This window comes from Pleurodeles waltl, chromosome 11, assembly GCF_031143425.1.
Source record: "Pleurodeles waltl isolate 20211129_DDA chromosome 11, aPleWal1.hap1.20221129, whole genome shotgun sequence".
Classification (NCBI taxonomy): domain Eukaryota; kingdom Metazoa; phylum Chordata; class Amphibia; order Caudata; family Salamandridae; genus Pleurodeles; species Pleurodeles waltl.
Window position 1 is genome coordinate 310867920 of NC_090450.1, and position 21259 is coordinate 310889178.

Consider the following 21259-nt stretch of genomic DNA (forward strand, 5'->3'; position numbering starts at 1 on the left):
GTGTAACAGCACTATTTACAAAGCAATGTCAAAATCTTTGTCTTCTAGGTGGTCATCCCCCATACACCAACGGTGAGCTGGACAGCTTCAGAGACCCCAATGCTACCAGTAAGTGTAATAAGGACATGTCTGTAGATTTTTGACATGTGTGTGTGATCTATGTGAATTTTAATATTGTGATTTGTTTCGGGTGGTATAATTCACCTACAACCAATTTACAGTCAGTGTACCAACACAACAGAACACGACCTCAGAATCATTTGTAATGAACAAGAAGGCATGTCATTGGAAATGTAGGGTCAATGTAAGCAGGCGCACATTCTAAAACATCTTTAAATTTGTGGTGAGGTTAGCATATCTGTAGTCTTGTTGCTTTTGGCACAGGAAATTTCACCTGGTGCATTCTCTGTAGGTGTTCAACACAAACACATGTGGTCGTACCGGATATAGCATAAACACAACATATCACGTTTCAACATATGTAGCACCAAAGTCTTATGAAAGCCTGCACCTGTGTGTGAACTCAAGAACATCATTATAAAATTAGGAAGGACAGTGTTGGCAGGGTAGCCATCAAACTCAATTGATTTAGACCATGATAGATGTTGAAAATGTTGTTGTGATAAGGCAAGGTTATTTGAAGTCATGGATTTGAGCCATGACAGAAACATACAAAACATAGTAATGTGTTTTAGTAAATGTGTTAGAACAATATCCTAGGGACATTTTCAGAAACACATTTCTCACACTAAACCAAGTTATGGCTGTTGTAATACAGCCTCAGGGGCATGCGAGCCTCCCCTCAATGTAGGCCATATGATCAAGATGTGAAATAGTTTGACAAAGCACAATTTGCATATATTCCTGGGAGGCTGTACGGTTGTAGGCCTGCTACTCTAGGTAACCATGGTGTTTCCTAAATCATTACCATAATGACTGACTGATGCACATTGTGAGTATGGATGCACACATGGCAGGTTTTTGGTGATATTATTTGTCAGGTCTTAACTGTATGTCAGCCTTCTGATATCTGTGCAATGTGTATATTTGTAAACACTTTCTGCTACTGCAATTGGTGTAATACCTAAGGAATGGCTTTAGGTCTCAAATCATTGAATCAGTCTAATTGACATTATGTTGCCAGTTGGACAAACGCTATAGTCCACGCATGGTTTGGAATTTTAATGCCGAATTCATGCCTTGTATATCTCTTATGTTCCATTTCTTATAGGGATTTATTCAATACAAGGTATATGGTAATGTTGCTGCAGTGTGAAAAAATTAAAATGCATTAATTCACATCCCAATGGTCTATGTTACACTGGCTAGCACCAACACAGTCAACCTGCATCATGGTGCAGGTATTTCCGCATTCAATGCCACAACATTTGTGTACAGATGAGTACTCCAGCATGCATACACTCACTACTGAGAATCATTGTCTTATTTAAAATGTCCGTAGATTAATGCAACCCTGGGGAATGAGTGTAAAGATATATTAAATTAAGCAAAAACGATGTTTCTGACACAAGTGTCTACCAGAACCTGTATATCCCTTATGTTCCATTTCTTATAGGGATTTATACAATGCAAGGTATATGGTAATGTTGCTGCAGTGTGAAAAAAATCAAATGCATTAATTCACATCCTGATGGTCTATGTTACACTAGCTAGCACCAAGATAGTCAACCTGCATAATTTTGCAGGTTTTTCAGCATTCAATGCCACAACATTTGTGTACAGATGAGTACTCCAGCATGCCTACACACACACTACTGAGAATCACTGTCTTATTTAAAATGTCGGTAGATGAATGCAACCCTAGGAAATGAGTGTAAAGAAATATGTTTTTGATACAAGTGTCTATCCGAATCTATATATCATTTGCCTGAGACTAAATTGGTGAAATGTACGCAAGTAATGTTTTGTAGGTGATAAACCACTACCCCATCTGTGTTTTGCCTACCTGAAACTGAGTAACTAAAGTCTGCAATGTGTGCTTTCCTGTATGACTCATGATGAGTTATGCAGTGCAGTGACAAACTACCTTGTCTGTCTTACCCTGTCAAGATTCACATGTGTACAGAAGCACATTTATGCCCGCGTGCATGATGCAATTCCTAGTCATTAAATTTCAACTTGTGTGCCATGTGTCCAATTTCAATATAAAAAAATGATGATGAATGTGACTCATTGGTCTGAATGATATGGTTGTAATCATATTGTGACTACATTTCCACATTGTGCATTCTACACAGTCCGCACTTGACTCAGTTTGCCTTGCTCGAGTAGGGGATGTCTTTGTACTGAAGGTATATAGTCCATATCTCCATCTTATCAGTTAGAGTTGGTCTCGACAGACACATATTATTCTATAACAATGTCTGCATATTCTCACACACATCATGTACAGTTGCAGTTTGAGCTAACCATTTTTACCAATTTACCTCCCAAGAGCTGACCAGGGGAAAGCCTCTGAAGCACACTTGGATTCCTACCACCATATCAGGCATATCTCCAAGGACTTTCACAAGTTTGGGAAACTGTACAAGAACTCCAAGCAAAGGGGTTATACAGATGTCACACCCACGGCCAACAAGCTGCATCTGGTGTTTCTAAGGCTTCAGCACATTTGTAGCAGCAGCAGGCATCAGCCCAAACCCAACCAACACCAGAAACATCTGCTGCCTCCCAGCCACCATGTGCCCAGCCTACAAGACAAAGGCAACAGAGAGGACCTGGTTTTAAATAGGACAGCCTCAGAGAAGTGGTACCGGACCTACAAGATGAAATGTTTCAGGTTGCACAACTAATGTGAACTCTCCCTCTGTATATTACCCTTCCTTTTTTTATTCTGTTGTTTGTAAAGTATAGTTATTAAGCATAGTGTTAGTTAGGGCTTAGTATAGGTATAGTGTTGGTAGGGCTTAGTTTTAACATATCTAAATAGCTAGTTTTTTTATTTTATAAACCTGTTTCAATAGTTGTAAGTTTTTAAGTGTGTGGGGAGATGATGTTTAGTGTGTCACGGTTCCTCTGGGGACTCTGCAAGGTCTTCGTCACTTGGCTAGACTGGAGGAGGTGATTCAGTAGAGTCCAGGAGTTGTTGGAAGATGCCATTATCAATGGGGGGCAGGATAGTGTCCTCAGCAGATTGGTCATCAAGAACAGGCTGCTCTGCAGGAGGTGTTGTTTATCCCACTGGAAAGAAATAGGAATTTGTCAGTATTGATCCATGATATATGTAGACATAAGTGATTTTACTGACATTCAGACTGTTTTTTTTAAATTTCTCGTACACATGGAGATGTGGAATGTATGTTACCTCTGTATGAACAAGGGGTACCATTTGTTTAATGACATACAACTCAAGACGACTTGGCAGCTTGCTGGCTTGCCCTGCATCAAAGAGTGAGTGCAGGTAAGGGGCACTTTTTACAATGAACATAGTTTTGTGGTTTGTGCCTACACTGATGATACATAAGGTTCTTCACCCCACTGCTGAGACCATTGCACTTTGTCAGCAAGGTGCCAGTATTCTCTCGAGCCATAAGTTAATATCACAGCTGTGTCCAAGACATGTTATTTTGTTAAGTTTCGTAAATTATCATGCACTCTGCCTTGCACACAGTAAAACACTCTAATGTCTTGCATGCAATTGTACCACATTATGTGGCAAAGGGGTTAAAGTTGTCACACATCCATATAATTCTATACTGTAAGCAACCTTGCTACACTGCAGGAATGAGAAAGGACATGTATATACCATACTTCAATTTTATTTTGATATCCAGTAGTTTCCTTGCACTAACAATGATCTCCAGAGTACGGAACAGTAGACACTGACCCCCGCCTCTGAATGGGATTGCCAAAATCCAAATTGAAAATTTACAACATTTCGAGCTCATTTAGGGGCATATTTATACTCTGTTTGCGCCGAATGTGCGTCAAAATTTTTGACGCACAATCGGCGCAAACCCTGCCCCATATTTATACTTTGACGTCCGACCCAGCGGGCGTCAAAGTTCCACCATGTGCGTCATTTTTTGGAACGGGGAACCAGCCTTGCGTTAATTATATGCAAGGTAGGCGTTCCCTTCCAAAAAATGACTTTAAGGCCTGTGCCCCATATTTATACTGTGACGTCATTTTGACGCCCAGGAGGGGGCAGGCCTTAAAAAACGGCGCCCAGCCTGATGGGCGCCGTTTTTTAACGCCTGGGTCAGGGCAGGCGTTAAGGGACCTGTGGGCTCGGAAGGAGCCCAGAGGTGCCCTCCCATGCCCCCAGGGACACCCCCTGCCACCCTTGCCCACCCCAGGAGGACACCCAAGGATGCAGGGACCCATCCCAGGGAAGTAGAGGTAAGTTGGGGTAAGTATTTTTTTTCGGTTTTTTTTTGTGGCATAGGGGGGCCTGATTTGGGCCCCCCTACATGCCACAATGCCCAATGAGGGCATTGGGCAAGGGGGCATGACTCCTGTCTTTGCTAAGACAGGAGTCATTTCAATGGGGGTTGGGCTTCAAAAAAAATGGCGCAAATCGGGTTGAGGCCTGAATTTTGCCTCAGACCTGACTTGCCCCATTTTTTGACGCCCAACCTCCATTTTCCCCTACGCCGGCGCTGCCTGGTGTGAATCATTTTTTTTGACGCACACCAGTCTGCAGCGCCGGCTAACGTCATTCAATAAATAAGGCGCCCACATGGCGCTTTGGAATGGCGTTAGCCGGCGGTAAAATTTTTGACGCACAACTGCGTTGGCGCAGTTGTGCATCAAAAAGTATAAATATGGGCCTTAATCTATTCAGGACCCAAGATATCCATCCACAGGGTCCCAGTAATCTCTTCACTCAGCCACACTCAGTAGTACTTGTACGTGAGTCCTCAGGCAATCAGACCCAGACACTCTACTTAATCTTATACACTGATGACACCCATATCAAAAAATTACTATAGGAAGACACAAACACCAACATTTGTTACATTATACTATTGCCATGCATGTCTACCCGTATGTGAGGGCAATGGGTCATACTCAATCTCAGAAGATGTTAGTGAGGATAATGTGTAACATGTACCTATCCGGTTTGCCCACACAACTAGGGCCAAAAACCTCAACCTCCAAACATCCCAGAAACATGACCATCACCCTTGACACTTACATCACACTTAAAATGCACAATCCCTGTTTCATCTCCACCCGATTTTACATATGTTGCATATTCAGACTCCCCTTTTTATGGCTCCCTCCTGCCACCTGTACCACTATCACCTAGGTCTTAATCACATGTAGACTGTAGTACACCAATGTCCTCTAGCACAGCATCTCTGCATGGCTGCAACACAAGTGTTAAACTATCATGCACAGCAGTGCCTGACTATTACTGGCACACACATCACCTTGGCCCTCCTTGAAATACAATAAGGTGTCCCCATTCAGAGACACTGCCAGTCCAATCTGTTCCACCACACCTACAAGGCACTACTCTAACCAGACCCCACGTGGCTCGCACACCATCAATGATTCTAGCAAAGATTAATGGACCTCTGCTGTGCATCACTTATGTTAACCCCACCCCCAAACTCCATATGAGCAAGATAGGAGGTAGGCTGGTCTCTTACATGGCAAGCAATGCAAGTAAAAACCTCATCCAGCACATCAGGACATCTGGGTGCAAAACGGAACAACTGTACACCTACCTTCTTCAGATGATCCTACTTGGTGAGCCGGAACAAACTCAGCACCTGGATACCCTCTTAGATGGGAAGTTAGCACTCTGGCAAAGCACATTACTAAACATTCCATTCACATTTTAGCTGCATAGCCCAAAGACAGGCACAGTTGCTACATGGTACAAGGGAGAAGGCATTAACACTGACATATCTGCATAGTTTCAATAACCATGCATGATGTGCTGCTCCAGTCACAGTTTTTGGATTTGTATGGTGGGATTTGGAGATCAAGTCGATCATGTGGTAGAGTAGACCACAAGTTCAAGGGTTAATTTGACAATATGGAATGGACCAACACATCATGCAAAGATGAGTGAAAGTTGGCAGGGCTGGAGCTAAGCATATGTTTATATATGCTTATGATAATTATTTCAGAGTTATGTGATTCATGAATTCATATGTGAGCCATTCCTGCCATTTCACATGCAACAGTGCAGGGCAGCACACAAGTGACTTTCTGCGCTGTGTTGTATTACTTTTCTTGTTAATATGTCCCATGGACCCTTGTTGTCACCCTGTAGTTCTTCCTGGTCCGCAACCACAGCACACTCCTGCCTGGCACTACCAGCCACCAACTCTGTTGGGATGAGTGATGCCACCTGCTCCTCCAATGGGTCGAAGTCCTCCTTGAATTCAGGACCTTATGGCTGCCCTAAGGTTCCTGGCCAGTATCTCTTTGGTCCAGCGCTTATAGTCATGCCACCTTTTTTTCAACTCCAGCACTGTCCTCTTGGCCTGCCCTACACTGTTGATTTTGTCCAGTATGGATTTCCAAATGGCTTCTTTCGTCCCTAATGGCAATTTGTAGGTGACAAAGAGAAGGTGTTCATTCTTTGTCACCTCACCTACTAATATTTGATTATCCTCCTCACTGAAATTGTTCTTCTTCTTCCTCCTCCCCTGGCCTATTGTCTGAACATCTAGGCTGGGGATGGGATTGTTGACATCCAGACTGGTAGACGGTGCTCCCTCCAATTATTGTTAATTTTTGCTCTGCTGTTCTGTCTGCTGGTAAATACTTGAAATGTGTTGTTTTTTACACATACTGCCAAGCAATAGATTCCTAAGTGATGCAATGCTGATTTGCGGCATTTACAAGTGTCTTATGACACGTAAATCAGCTTTGCGTCACACAGTTGCCAGTTGCCTTAGAACACGTTGCATCATTTTTTTACAAGATGCATCAACGTTTTAATGCACCTTCGGAGCTTGTGACATGGTGCGCCAAAACATATATACGGTGCATCCAGGTCGCAAGGAAATGGCGCTACACAGCACAAGTTTTTCTGATGTAACGCAACCACAACACAGCATTGCGTCACCTCCTCATAAATGTACCCACAAGATTCTAAAAAGTTAGAACTGCACCACTGCGTTACATAAGGGTCCCAACGAGTGTAACTCCACTTGGTGGGACCCTTCTTATTTGTGTTGTGGGTTTTTTGTTCTAAGAGGTTCCTTATTTTCTTGAGAGGAAACTCTGCAGCTGGACCTTCAAGCCCTCTGACATCCCCAGGCATACACTGAGACACGATTATATCCTAGCAAAGATGCCAAATTCAATTTGTACTTATTCTTTGACAATTTTCTGTCACCTGAAAGACTACATGTGCACATAGTAGTAGGAGACGTGAAAGAGTTAAAAACTTCAAATATCATCTCATTGTCCATAAGGCCAAAGTCACAGAAAATCTAGTGCCTAGAGTTTGAACATTTGATGACAATTTAGGACACTCATTTAAACCCCACAGGTCACAGCATTTTTTTCTATGTATATACTATTTAAACGGACACTGTATTCTTTTGCGATACAAGGTCTGGATAGCGAGCTGGCACGCCTATGTTGCCAAGCTGATACAGCACAAAACGTATGGAACATGACTCAAAGCGCCGATAAGAGTAGTACATGTACACAGAAGTGTTACAATATAATGCCATGAAATGAAGTTTTCTCGTTTGGGACGCATACCTGTATATTGGTGTAACCTTGTGAACATCCTTTGCGTAGTTCAATTTTTAACACAAACGTAGTTGTGATTTGCCAGTGAGCGCATGTCCTACATAATAATTTAGACACTGAAACATTGTCAAAAATGTCATTAATTTAACCCACTTTACGGGAGGATAGTCCATTTGTGCTATGACAATGTCAGAGCACTTGGATTGAGCTACGGTCATTCACTGTTAGGAAGGTCATTAATCAGTGACACACAAAGAAAATGTTACAAGTTTCTTTGATTAAGGTGAGTGTTTTTAATGTACATAAATCTCACAATATGCAGTAAATTCAAGTGCTGATTTGACAATACCTATCATACATATAAGGAGTGCTGAACAGAGACATAGAATGACGTTTTCTTTATTACAACAAATCGTAGGAGCATATGCAAGTGATGAAATGGGATTCCTTCAGAATGTCTTCGTCCATGTTATTAGGTTAAAAACAGGATTTCCGGCTAAGATTTGGGATCAGAGTGTGGATTCATATCAATACCCACTTTTGAGGGGATGCTGGTTGCGAGCGCATGGCGGGGCGTTTATGGCGTGCATCCACTGGATCTGTAACTGAGACTGAATTGTGAATAGGTAGGCCACTTCCTCAAACCCAAAAATAGAAATTGTTGGATGTATTTCCTCAGAAGAGGTAGATAGTGAGATATGAAACTGTTATATTCCCAGTAAATACTGTAGTTCTTAATACATAAGTACACATTTAAATAAATGTACATTATATTCTACTATATCGTACAAGATTGCAGCCCAAAATATGGAATGGTAAAGATATGAATGTAAATAACACAATAACTGTGAATAATGAATGATGATCATATCATGCCTATTTCTCATCAACCTCATGTTTTTCCTTGTCAGTTCGTTTGAATCACTGTATGAGCTTCTGTATGTTTGACATGGCAGTATTATTAATTATAACTTGATCATAATGCATGGTTTTGGGTATTGATTTACACAGGTAGGAGAAACAGTGAAGACTGAAAATGTTTGCTACCCTGCACAAGAGATAACAGGTTTTGTGGACACACACCAGTTGACCATAAATGGGATATACAAGATCTGGACTCGATAAAGTTACAGATATTGGTATGTTTTGAACGATGCGTACGTATAATTGTTTGAACTTAAGAAGGATACATGTGATAGCTGTAACATGATTCCACATGTTTTTAGTAAGAACTTTTAAAATATCTCAATAGAAATGTTTTTATAAGTAATAGAAGAACTGGATTTTTTTTTTTAAATAATTACCTATATGTTCTATTTGCAGCCTTGAAGTTCTCAGAAAAAATGGAATGCCATGGCGCTGTTTCGTGATTGTTGAACATTAATAAATGTGTGATATGACTTCATCAAAATTGGCCGCGGTGATCTGTGAAATCTAATTGGAGGTGGGTACTTATCTTAACCAGAACATTGAAGAGTGCATTCTTATCACCTGAATTGTTTCATACTGCCTCCATTTCACAATTTCTAATTATCCTAAGGTCCTCAGCATGCACGCCAGCTTGCATTATCACCAGTCATACACACTTCATAGTAGGTATAAGTATTCCATATATTATGTTTATATAATTCAGAATACACTTCTGAATACACATTAACAGTGATTATTCTCATAAACAATACCACAAACTCCCATTTATTGTCAATACATATATCTGGCCTGTGGGTTATTTTATAGATCTATCCTATATGTCCTAAATGCTAAAAGTTAATTATACAGGAGTGGAGGGGCATGATTAGTAAATCAGGGAGTCAAAAGTGAATTCATGTGCTCCTGCCATCCTCCAAGATTGGAAATCAGTCTGCCGAATACATGAAGCTTGTGAAAATTGTAATATTAGGATACCCTTCAACATCTGCAAGACCCTCAAAGGAATAGTTCGTTATTGATTGCCTGTTTTCCTATGAGCATGAAAAAAATCCAGCAAACTGCAGCCTCTTCTAGTATAATGGATTGAACAACTCAGAACTGATACAAGGAGTGCAGCATATCCAGCCACTCCAGAGCGATGGAACCTGAACTTGGTGGAGACTGGGGAATTGAGAATATGGGAATTGGCTTACTTGAGTTAGTTTGATCCGCAAGGCAGGAGGTGTAATGCGGGCCCTTCACCATAGGACTGCAGCTGGTGTGTCCAGAGACTAGAGCAGCCACAGAAGTGGAGACACAACTGAGGTGACAGTGCTGTGGTGGCAAAGTAAGCAAGGAGACTGTGGCCTGTCATCTGTGCTGTTGATCAGCCCTTCTCAATCAGCAGAAGCAGAAAAGTGGATCAATGAAGTGTGGCTGAAGCCATGGGCACATGGGCATGGTAATATGTCTACAACTGTCTCTTTGCTGGAAACCAAGTACCCCATTATAACTCTTGACTTTCTCAAGGTAGCGAAGAAGAGCACCCCAAGGCCTACTCAGGGTGGTGGTGTGGGCTAGCAATCCCAATGTGCTGCTACACAACAATCAATCAATCAATCAAAAGATTTATAAAGCACGCTATGTACCCGTTAGGGTTTCGAGGCGCTGGGGGGGCTCAATAAATTATTGGCCAATCATTGCTTTTTCTTTGATAATTTAAAGTACTTTTATGTGCATACTGCTAAGAACTATGCATGAAATTACAAATATGTCTACCAGGTAGGTAAGAATACCTTTGGTGACATCCTCCTATCACATTACCCCATTAGCTGGTCCTGACTTTCATAGATACAATATTTCTCCCATGGCCAGATGCAACACCACAATGTAAGTGGGTGCCATTTCAAATAAGGGATGTCCACTGACTTTGTCAGAATGTCACTATATTTATAAAAATAACCACAGGTTATACTGTCCAAGTAACATATTAGAAGTTGGTCAATATGTACAAGGCAGGCCTACCGGCATTGTTGTGGTGTCATCACATAAATAAAATCAGCCACACATCATGTTTCTACTTGACACCATCCATTAAAAAACAGGAATCTGTAGAATCAGTCATAAGAATGTGTTAAAATGGAAAATATGCAATGTTTAACATCCATGTTATCAATAAAGCATTTAAATTCAAAAGAAAATTGTGTCAGCGTCTTTATACAGAATCTTCAGGCCACATAAAGTAGCCATAGGACCATCCACAAGGGTGTCCCCACACTTCAGAGTACAAGAGCAAAATCCTCAACTCTGGGAGTGCTTAAATCATTGGTAACCTTTTCAGGGCTTATGAAGTCAATATGCCATGAGAATTCAAGCACTTTTTTATAGAACACTCCTAGGTGCTTCTGCACATCATGCAGACCCCACAACACTTATCTAACACTGGTGGGCCCTTGCTGACTTTGGGGCACCACAAAAGCATGAACAGTATTCAAATTAGTTCTTTTGGGGCATTATGGGCTGCTCCAGATCCAATTTTGTGCATAAAGTATGAGCAGCTGGATGGTGAGTAAAGCTGCCTCTGTCATGCTCTCTTTTTTTTATTTTCTTTATAGGTGCTCTGGTTCCACCCAGGGGCCCACAGCATCAGGGGGTTTCCTGGGGGAGACCCAAGACCCTCAGAAGCTCCTAGCAGGAGTTAGGATCTCCTTTGGGCTCCAGCCAGTGCAGCTTCCAGTATGTGGGAGCAGAATACCATGTTCCTTTCCCCATGTGCTCTGCGGGTGATTTCACAGTGGTATGCTCCTGCCTACCCCAGACACAGGTAACGCCCAGCATGCCATCTGCTTCTTCTGGCTTTGTGTATCCCATGGGATTATTGTCCCTATGACATATTGTACTCATTCCACCCCCCTCTCTGCACTGAGGTCTCAGGGATGAGATTCTGAGCCCCAATTGTTCACACACTGGCCCCCAAGAGATAGGGCCACCAAAAGGATGATCTTGTGTTTGGGCAAGAGGCCCAAACATACCCCATCTCCATAGGAAATTAATTCACTAGAGGTGCTCTGACCACTAAGCCCTTGCTCCCCCATTCCCCCTGGGGTATTTCCTCAAAATATGACAGATCGCCACATGCTTGTTTTTTCCACTTTCTTTAAAAAGAGCAAAACGTCAAATGGCCATATCTCTCAAACCTACTAGGGCTAATTCTTCTTGCCTTGTTTTGCTGCTAGTGGCCAGGCCTTGCCAATAGGCACATTTTCATTAGAGCTCCTGGCCGGTATTGGTGCTCATTTTATAGGGTGCTAGCTGGATTGTATGTCTCCCTGCACCTGCCTTGCCACTCTGCCTGGCTACTGGTGCTCCTCTCCTGTCGGTGGGGCATCTTGCATAGCCTCTCCTCAACTAGCCAGCATAACACACTCCTTGCTGACTTTCCCAAGCCCCATAGCTTCCAGGATTATTGAAGGGCACCTAGGTGGAAGTGGATACCAGGTTCTTCTCCCAGTTGGTCCTTACATAAGGTAATTAGTGGCCATGAGGGGCAGAGCACCAGTGGCCCTGGATACACCCATCCAAGTCTTGGAGTTCAGCTGGAGTCAAAGAGCCAGATGTATCAAACGAATTTGCATTCGCAAACGGTGAGAATCGCAGAAATCGGCCGTTTGCGAATGCAAAAACGTGGTTTGAGATGTATGAAAGGCATTTGCAGGCCAAAAACAAGGAATCGCAATATTTGCGATTTTTAGTGAAGCGACATGGTTTTGCGTGTTACATTACATTACGAGTCCAAATAGCGACTCGCAAATACAGATTCGGTATTTCACGTCACAAATTGCGAGACGCACAGTGCGACACGCAAAACCATGTCACAATTCGATGCATCAAAAATTAGCAAATTGCGAATTTTCGCAGAAGGCCTTTTGCACATGCAATTTACCACGGATTGAAACCAGGTGGTAACCAGGTGCAACCTATATAAAGAGGCCCAGAATGCCTCAGACTCTTTTCCACAATGGCTGCACTCTACGTCATGGCGAAGAGAATGAGGATCTTGGCAGGTTTGAGGAGAGGGAGGAGGAGATAGGAGCGCATTTTCAGAGTGCGCATTACCCTTTTTGACCAGACTGAGGAGGACATTTTTGATAAGTACAGGTTGAGCTCAGCCATGATACTTGACCTGATAGCTGAGCTACAACCCATACTGCAGCGCACAACACACAGGACTAATAGCATACCCACCCATGTGCAGATATTATGCTCCCTGCACCTACTTGCCTCAGGGAGCTTTCAAGGGGTCATAGCAGCAGCTGGAGGGGTATCACAGAGTGCCCTCTCTAGATTTTTCTATGCATTTCTAAACGCCTTGCTGAGCAGGATACACCAGTACATCAGATTCCCCAACACCCCACAGGAATTACAGCAGACAAAAATAGATTTCTACCAGATAACACAGTTCCCCCACGTCCTAGGTGCCATCGATGGGACACATGTTGCAATCTGTCCACCATCGGCCACAGAGTATGTGTACCGCAACTGTAAATACCAACATTCAATGAACATACAGGTGATGTGCAATGCCTCCTACATCATAACTGATCTCGTGGCCAGGTACCCAGGGAGCACACGTGATTCGTACATCTTTCGCCACAGCGGATTCACACAAGACTGCTAGCTGGGGAATTTGGTGAAGGATATCTACTAGGTATTTTCCCTCTGTACAATGGTGCATTGATGGCAGTTTGACGTCAGATAGCTCAGCTACTCATTATAGCCTCTGTTCATTCCAGGAGACTGTGCCTACGCAGTGCGCACCTACATGATGATGCCCTACTTAAATCCTGCAACACCAGCAGAGCAGAGATACAATTCAGCACACAAGGCAACCCGCAATGTTGTGGAGCGCACCTTTGGCCTGCTGAAGAGTCGCTTCAGATGCATCCACAAAAGTGGAGGGGCACTACAGTACAGCCCAGACACGACCTGTAGAATAGTGGCGACATGTGCGATCTTGCACAATATAGAAACCACCAGGGGCATACCTGTGGAAATATCGGAGCCAGACTCAGCAGCAGAGGGCAGGCAAAGGCATGCTGACATCACGCACAACCATTTTAGATGTAAGTTATGACAACACAACCTCACTGACATGTATTCCGGTAGTTAGCACCTTTATTAACTTGACTTCAGGTAACATACGTGTCACTAGGACAAAGCAATACACATGAGTCATACATGAGCCGTTAACAGTGTCGAACTATTGTCATCATAGTTTACTGTAATTCTACATGTGAAGTTAGTCCCCTTTGGCCATCAATGTCACTTTTTATGACCATGCATTCCACTTGAGTGCGCAGTGGCCTCACCGGCACCTCTTGTATCAGGCTCACAGGCAGTGCGGTGCCTGGCACTGCGACGTCTAGGATCCATCATGGGCACTGCAAGACTGCTGAGGCTAGATGACTCCTCAGTATCCCCAACTCCCAGTTCACTAGGTGTAGCACTGCGTGTTGTCAGCAAAGCATCCAGAATGTTGGTAATTTGGACCAATCCCTGGGCAACTTCCCGACTGCTATGTGCTGCCTCCACCTGTGTGGTCACAGCATGCCGTGAAATCAGGGCAGTAGATGTAGCTAGACGATTTACAGATCTACAAAAGCCACTGAACCTTCCCATGAATTGCCTTTCATGCCTGCGGTGGCTAACTCGCTCATGCCTAATCTCAGTACAGAGTTCCTTTATGGCATTTGTCAGTTCCCTGGTGTCCTCTGCAGCTGCTTGCTGTCCCTCATGCAGCTTGCAGATGTTTGTATTCAGACACTCCAACTGCTTGTGCAGCCCCCCCATATTGGCATTGTGTGACTGCAACTGCCTGTGCATTGCCCTCATGTTTTTGTTTTGCAGATGCTGCACTTTGAGTATAGATGCTTCCAGGCCACCGAAGAATGATGGGCCCTCACCTACATCTGTGTGCTGTGTGCTGTGTGCCTGCATCGTGAGGCCTCCTGCTGGGAGTTGAGTGACGCTGGGGCAAGGACTGCTGCCTTCCGGTGAATCTGGCTTCTGGGGATGAAGTGTGGCCTTCATCCCGAATGTCATCGGAGTCCAGGTTCAAATCATGGAGAGGTAACACCCTTGCCCTGCGTCTGATTGGTGCGATACACAATGACTCGCTGGTGTTGGAGTCGGACAGAGGCTGTGTTTCTGCATCCCCCACAATGGCACATTCTGCTGCTGCTGGGCCTGAGCCATCTGCAATGACAATGTGCAGCATGTCATTTATGTATGAATCACCAAATGTGGCACAATTGTAATAAATGTACACTTACATCGTATCACTATGTAGTGGGTGTTGTGTTCTTCTGGGTGTCGCTCTACTTAATTGCCTTTTATGTGCTAATTTCAGCTCTGGGATGTGGACTACCACTCCTATATGGCATTGTTGTGCCGCGTCTAAGATGTGGAATTGTGTACTTATCACAATGGTTTGCACTACTTGCTATTTCCTAAGAGGCATTTGTACATGCACATATGGGGTTACATATCATTCTTGGACTTACCTTTACTGGTGCTGGGTGTGCCTGACGTGTCAATGTCAGTGACCCCACTGACAGCTTCTGGAAGCAGTGTGGACTCCGCCAGGTCTTCCATGGGGGTGGAGGATGTCTGGGTGGATGGTCCGCCTCCTGTGCTCCTTGCCTCCTTTAGCCTGCTAGCCACCCTCTCCTTGGCACGGCAACGCAGGTCATACCACCTCTTGCGTATCTCCTCCACTGAGCGCAACCCCCACTGCGCAGATTTTGGTCTGGATGTCAGACCAGGGTTTTCGCTTCTCACTCTCTGGTACCTGGAGTGAGCTCTTCCTAAATAGCCAGTGATGGCTCCTCACCACCTCCTCAGTGAGCACCTCCAATTCTTGCTCACTGAGGGCCAGATGTAGGTAAGCCACACATTGCGACTTGCAATTTGCGAGTCATAGCGACTCGCAAATTGCAACTCGCAATTCGCGATGCAGAAATGTGTCTCAGACACCTTCTGCGACTCACTATGGGGTCGCAAAGACCCACCTCATAAATATTTATGAAGTGGGTCGCAGTTTGTGACCCCATAGCGAGTCTAGGCACTCAGGGGGATGGTGGCCTGCTGGAGACAGCAGACCACCATGTCCGTGACTGCTTTCAAATAAAGCAGTTATTTTTTTCTCTTTGCAGCCCGTTTTCCTTAAAGGAAAACGAGCTGCAAATAGAAAAAATACCGAAACCTTTTTGTTTTTGTTTCCATAGGACAACTGCCTGCTCTGAAAAAATAATTTTGTGAGCATTCACAAAGGGGAAGGGGTCTGTGTGCAAATGAGTTACCATCCACTTCAAGTGGATGGTAACTGCGAGTTGATTTGCGACCGCTTTCGCGGTCACAAATCAACTCTACATCGCGGTGCGAATCGCAAATAGGAAGGGAACACCCCTTCCTATTTGCGAGTCGGAAACACATTTTGCGAGTAGGTACCGACTCGCAAAATGTGTTTCTGCATCGCGTGAGGCCTTTTGCGCCTCGCAAACGGCGTTTTTCGCCATTTGCGAGGCGCAAAAGGCTACCTACATCTGGCCCTGAATTTCAGCTTCCTCTTCCTTTCTCCCTTCTCCTTTCCATTAGCAGCATTGGCCATGTTGATGTCAGGTCCTGGCTTGCTCTCAAACTTGCTCCCTGGGGCTGGTCTGTGACTCTCTGCTGCTTCTGTGGGTGTGGTACCTGCAAACAGCATGGGCTGACTCACTTCCTGTTTGTGATGTCATCAGGGTCTGCCAGGTGACCGCTTTCCCAATTTGCGATTTTCAAATACCGAATCGCGCATATATGTTTGCGATTCAGTATTTGGACCTCGCAATTTGCATTAGCTATTTTTAAGAAATCGCTATTTCCGATTCACAAATTTGTTACATTGCATTTTGCAACTCAGAAATAGCGATTTCTTAAAAATCGCTATTTCCAATTCGCTAAGGTTTTTTTTCATACTTCTGGCCCAAAGTCCTTAGTCCATCCTAGCAGGGCATCAGGTGACCTCTTCCAGCTGGGCCTCCTTTCCCTGTTTCTTCCAGGTCCAGGGTCTTCTCATCTGCCTCTCCCTAGTGCAAGGGCTTTTAAGTAAGGGTGGAACATTTTAGGGACCAGTCACTCCTAGCCAATCCTAGGATAACACATTATCCCTTGACCCCATCCCATCCTTCCTGCACAGCATTCTGCAACAATTCAAAATGGTGACTTCAATTATTCTCAGGTAAGAACTTCTGTGCACCTAGCCCTACCCCTAGCTGACAGATGCTTGATTCCTTCCCACCAAAACTGCAAAAGTGAATTCCTACTGTGATGGCTCCAGATGTCTGGGCTCCCTCATTTGGTCTAGTGGGCATGGGCTGTCTTGACCCAGCCCATCTACAGTCAGACAAGCTGATGATTAGATTTCACATTTCCACCCCACTTCCTCCTTTGCTAGAAACTGTGTCAATCACTGTCAATTGCCCTTTTGTGTGGAGAGGCCTTTAATTCCTCTTCCGGGGAGCAGAGAAAATAACTTGGCTCAGTAGGAGAGACAGAGGCCAGTAATCTGATTAGGAGTGGAGTAAGAAAAAATATGACAAATTGTGTCCCCTATAGTGTTTCATTGGAAACTGAAAATTTCAACTGCTTACATGTTTTACTCCAGTGTGGTATATTGCTCGACCTTACAGGCCTAAGTGTAGCAAAAATGTATTATAGGGATATATAGATAGATATATAGACAGATATATTGATGTTAAAAAGTTCCCAAGAAGCACAATAGACCTACACTATTAATGTCAAATCTTATTTGTAAGGCCTAGGGCAGGTCAATATCCAATCCTTGCAGACTCCTTTCTGCAACAATCTACCTATGCACAGATACTGGGCTTCACACAATATTAGTCTCACATGCTCAACTAGTGCATGTGTGTGCTCACATGTTACCATCCCCTTGACTCTAACTCTAAATGAACAGCAATGGCTTTATCTTAAAAGGCGGGCATTGGCAGTTAACACGCCCAGACCAATTTTGTGAATTTACTGTGAGTGAGATTCAGGTAGGAAGACTTTTTCATAGTAAAATGCCAAAACCGGGATAGTCAATTGTGAAAAATCCTAGGGAACTAACTGGGTGGTACCTATTTGCTACAGGGGCCTTCACTAAATTTCCTCCAAAATTCAGAGCTACACTCCATCCCATGAGTCATAAAATCAAGGGGATCATTTCATCATGGAGCTGACAGTGAACAATACACAGTCCATCTTTTGTTTCTTAAAGTTAGCTTCACATTCAACCAACCTTCATTTAGGATTAGTTTGTACATTGGTTTGAATGGTCAATATTGTGTTGGCTGATGAATGGAGTGTGTGGTGGTAACCTGATGACCTCAGCAAAATGGTATCTCCTAAATGTATGGAAAATGTCTGATCTTGCCAGAATGGACCAACTGTGGGTCACCCCAGGGTTAATCATTGCTAAGCCTTATATAGTACGGTTCTGGAAAGCCGACCTGGTGCCTGTTGCAAGAATAGAAAAAGGATATAGATGCGGCCGTGCTGGCCGAAAGATTGGTCTATGAAGGACAAGGCTGCCCCAAATGTGGAATAAGATATGGAGGAAGAGGAACAACAGTAGAGGTGGTCTTTGTGCCTCTACAGTGGGTTCAAGACGTGTGGGCCTGCATCTGGAGAGCCTCCCTCCACGGACTCTCAGTGGACCTTAGTGGGGAGTGGGAGCAGGGTGGCAGGGTTTCTTTACCCTTCTTTTTTCTTTCTCTCCTGTAACTGTTTGCTCTAATATCATAGATAGGGTTATATTGATTCTAATGTGTCTGATGTTTTTGTTACAGTGCATCTTTTCTGTTGGATTATTTGCAATAAAAATATTTATATAAAAAAAGATTGCATTGGCTGGAGTGAAACTGTTTTTTAGGCTATGATACCAAGCCACAAACCAGGTATCCACTAGAACACCTCTGGAATTCGACAATCACAGCAATAAAATGGAGAAACCAAGAAAGAAGAGGAACTAGGACACTCAAGCTGTGATGAGTGCAAACATTTCCAATGCTACCATTGACAGTCCCATTGGTAATAATTGAGGTGCTGGATGAGCAGCAAGACTTGAAACAGGATGACATCCTGTCAGCAACCAGAAACACCAAAGAGCTGCTTGGAATAAAATTGACTCCATGGCAGTGATGTTAAACATACAGAAAGTTAAGCAATTCAACATCTCCGAAAGAGACAAAAAAAGAGAACACTTTGGTAAAAATGCAGCCTGAAACAAAACATGCGAAAACCCAAATAACCTATCTGACAACGTTTGAGATTTCTGCAATACAAAACAGAATACGCTCAGGGGGTCAGCAAGAAGGAATAACATGCACGAAGTGGGACTGCCCAAAAATGACGAAGGCCCCCGCCCAGCATGAAACTTTACCTGGAAAAATGGCTAAGGACAGATTTAGCATGCACTAGGCTAGGACCGCTCCATATTATTTTTAATTGAACACCACACAGCTGCCCTGGTCTTCCTTTTCTGTCTGTATCAGCAACCAGACAGGTAACAGCACATCTGTTAAAGTTAAATTACAGTGACAAAGATCTGATGCTGCAAATAACGAGACAACTCACCTCTGAAACACTGGAATAGAACAGAGTAATGGTTCAGAACCAAAGCAACTCATTCCTTGAGAAGAAGATTAAGCTTAAAGATGTTTGTATGTGCTACATGAAATTGTTTCCAGATTCTCTGAGAGCCACAAAGGACCGGAAGGTAGACTTTTTGACAGTTTCTATGAAACCCTGGAATGATTGAGCAACGGCCAGACTCAAACCAGGATCCTTAATGCTTTGGATTTCGGCTCTTAAAGAGAGAAGAGATGAAAAAATGCAAAAAAATGATTCAACAAGGCCTGAAAGACAACAGAAGACATTTAGGCCCATATGTATTAAAATAAATTCCCATAGACACAAAATGGGCAAAGTCCTTTGCCACATTTGGCCCATAGATTCTGATGTGCAGTCGAATAATGCAGATTCTGGGGAGGGAGAAATTGGACAGTGTTTAATAAAATCATTCTAGCAGTACCCTCCAAGATAGAGTCCTAACTCATTCAGCAAAGGAACCATCTTCTACAGTGATTTCTAGTGGTACACTAAATTCAGCTGGAGAGTGCCTGCCTCCGATTCAACAGACATGTTCATGTTTATGAATAAATTAATCCCCATTACCAGTGGCACCAGAGTAACTAAAGGTGTCAAAGGGACATCAAAAACTTAATCCACAGAGTATACATCATGGTTAGTTCCCTCAGTTTCATATATGCTGTCAACAACATACTTCACAACTCTTTTGACAATCCGTCCTCGGTAATGGCACTTTTCTTGTTAATCCTATAAACTTGATATTAATAAATTCTAACAATATGCCAGCTGGTCTTATCTTCTATGTAATATCAAATTGTTCTGTGGTTGTGGTTTCCCGTTACACAGTGGTCCTGAGTTTCTAAAGTTCAGGTTTGGTGTCAGCTTTCATAGTCTCTGCAAGCTGACACCTAAGCCACCATACTTATGAGGTGGGAAGTTTTCCTTTAAGAAACTGGAAAGGACAGAGTCTGGCGACACAGTTAGGTGATATCCTATAACCCCATAACCTCTGCCTGATGTCTAAGGCACAGGCATCTTATTTTGACATGTACGTTGTATACTCTTTTTAATACAACAGTTAAACCTTTTAACATACTTGTTACACTACACAGCACAGATCGAAGTTCTTACATGATAGATACCACATCCCATGAGGAACTCAGACAAGTTGAGCAATTGGAGTTACGCTGTTTTCTGTAATGAGTATTTCCAGGAACCACTCCTTGATAGATACCTCCATGAGGACTTCTAGCACTTCAAATATCATGACCCTTCTTTATTCCACATGAAGTACTCCCTTTCTCACAAAATCTTTTACCATGGTTCCATAAGGTCAGTTAAGTCATTCACAAATTTCAAGAAATATTCAAGGATGTTCATTCCTCCTTGCCATCAGTCATTGGCGCAGTCTTGATCACTTTAACCAGGGACTGGTTAGCAGAAATCTTATGCCCCAGGTGTACAACTTGCTTTTGGGACAGTTAGCCTTTTCCTGGGAATAACAAGTAATTTAACTGACAATATGAGGCATACTGTTTGCACAACATCCTCGTGCACGTCCTCATTTTTTGAGAACAGTAGAATATTGTCCAAAAAACCCTCTCCTTCAGGCCTCTGACAAGGTGGAGAATAGTTTGATGGAAGATGGATGCTGCCGATGCAAGGCCTAACTGCATCTGGCGGGACTGAACTAAACTAAACTTAATGGTATAATAAAAGCAGAGAAAGCCTGGATAGCTCTGCTAGTTGTATTTGGTGGCACACCTTTACACTGAGGATGGAAATTACTGTTGCTTTCTTCCAGAAGAGCTAGGATATTTTTTGCTTGGGAAGAGGATGTTTGTTGACATTGCTAGAGAAGTTAAACACTCTCAAATCAGCACAGAGGCATATGGTAAAATTATGCTTTTTTGCTAAAACAATGGGTGAGATCAAGCCAGAGGACTCAGTCTCCCTGATGATCCTT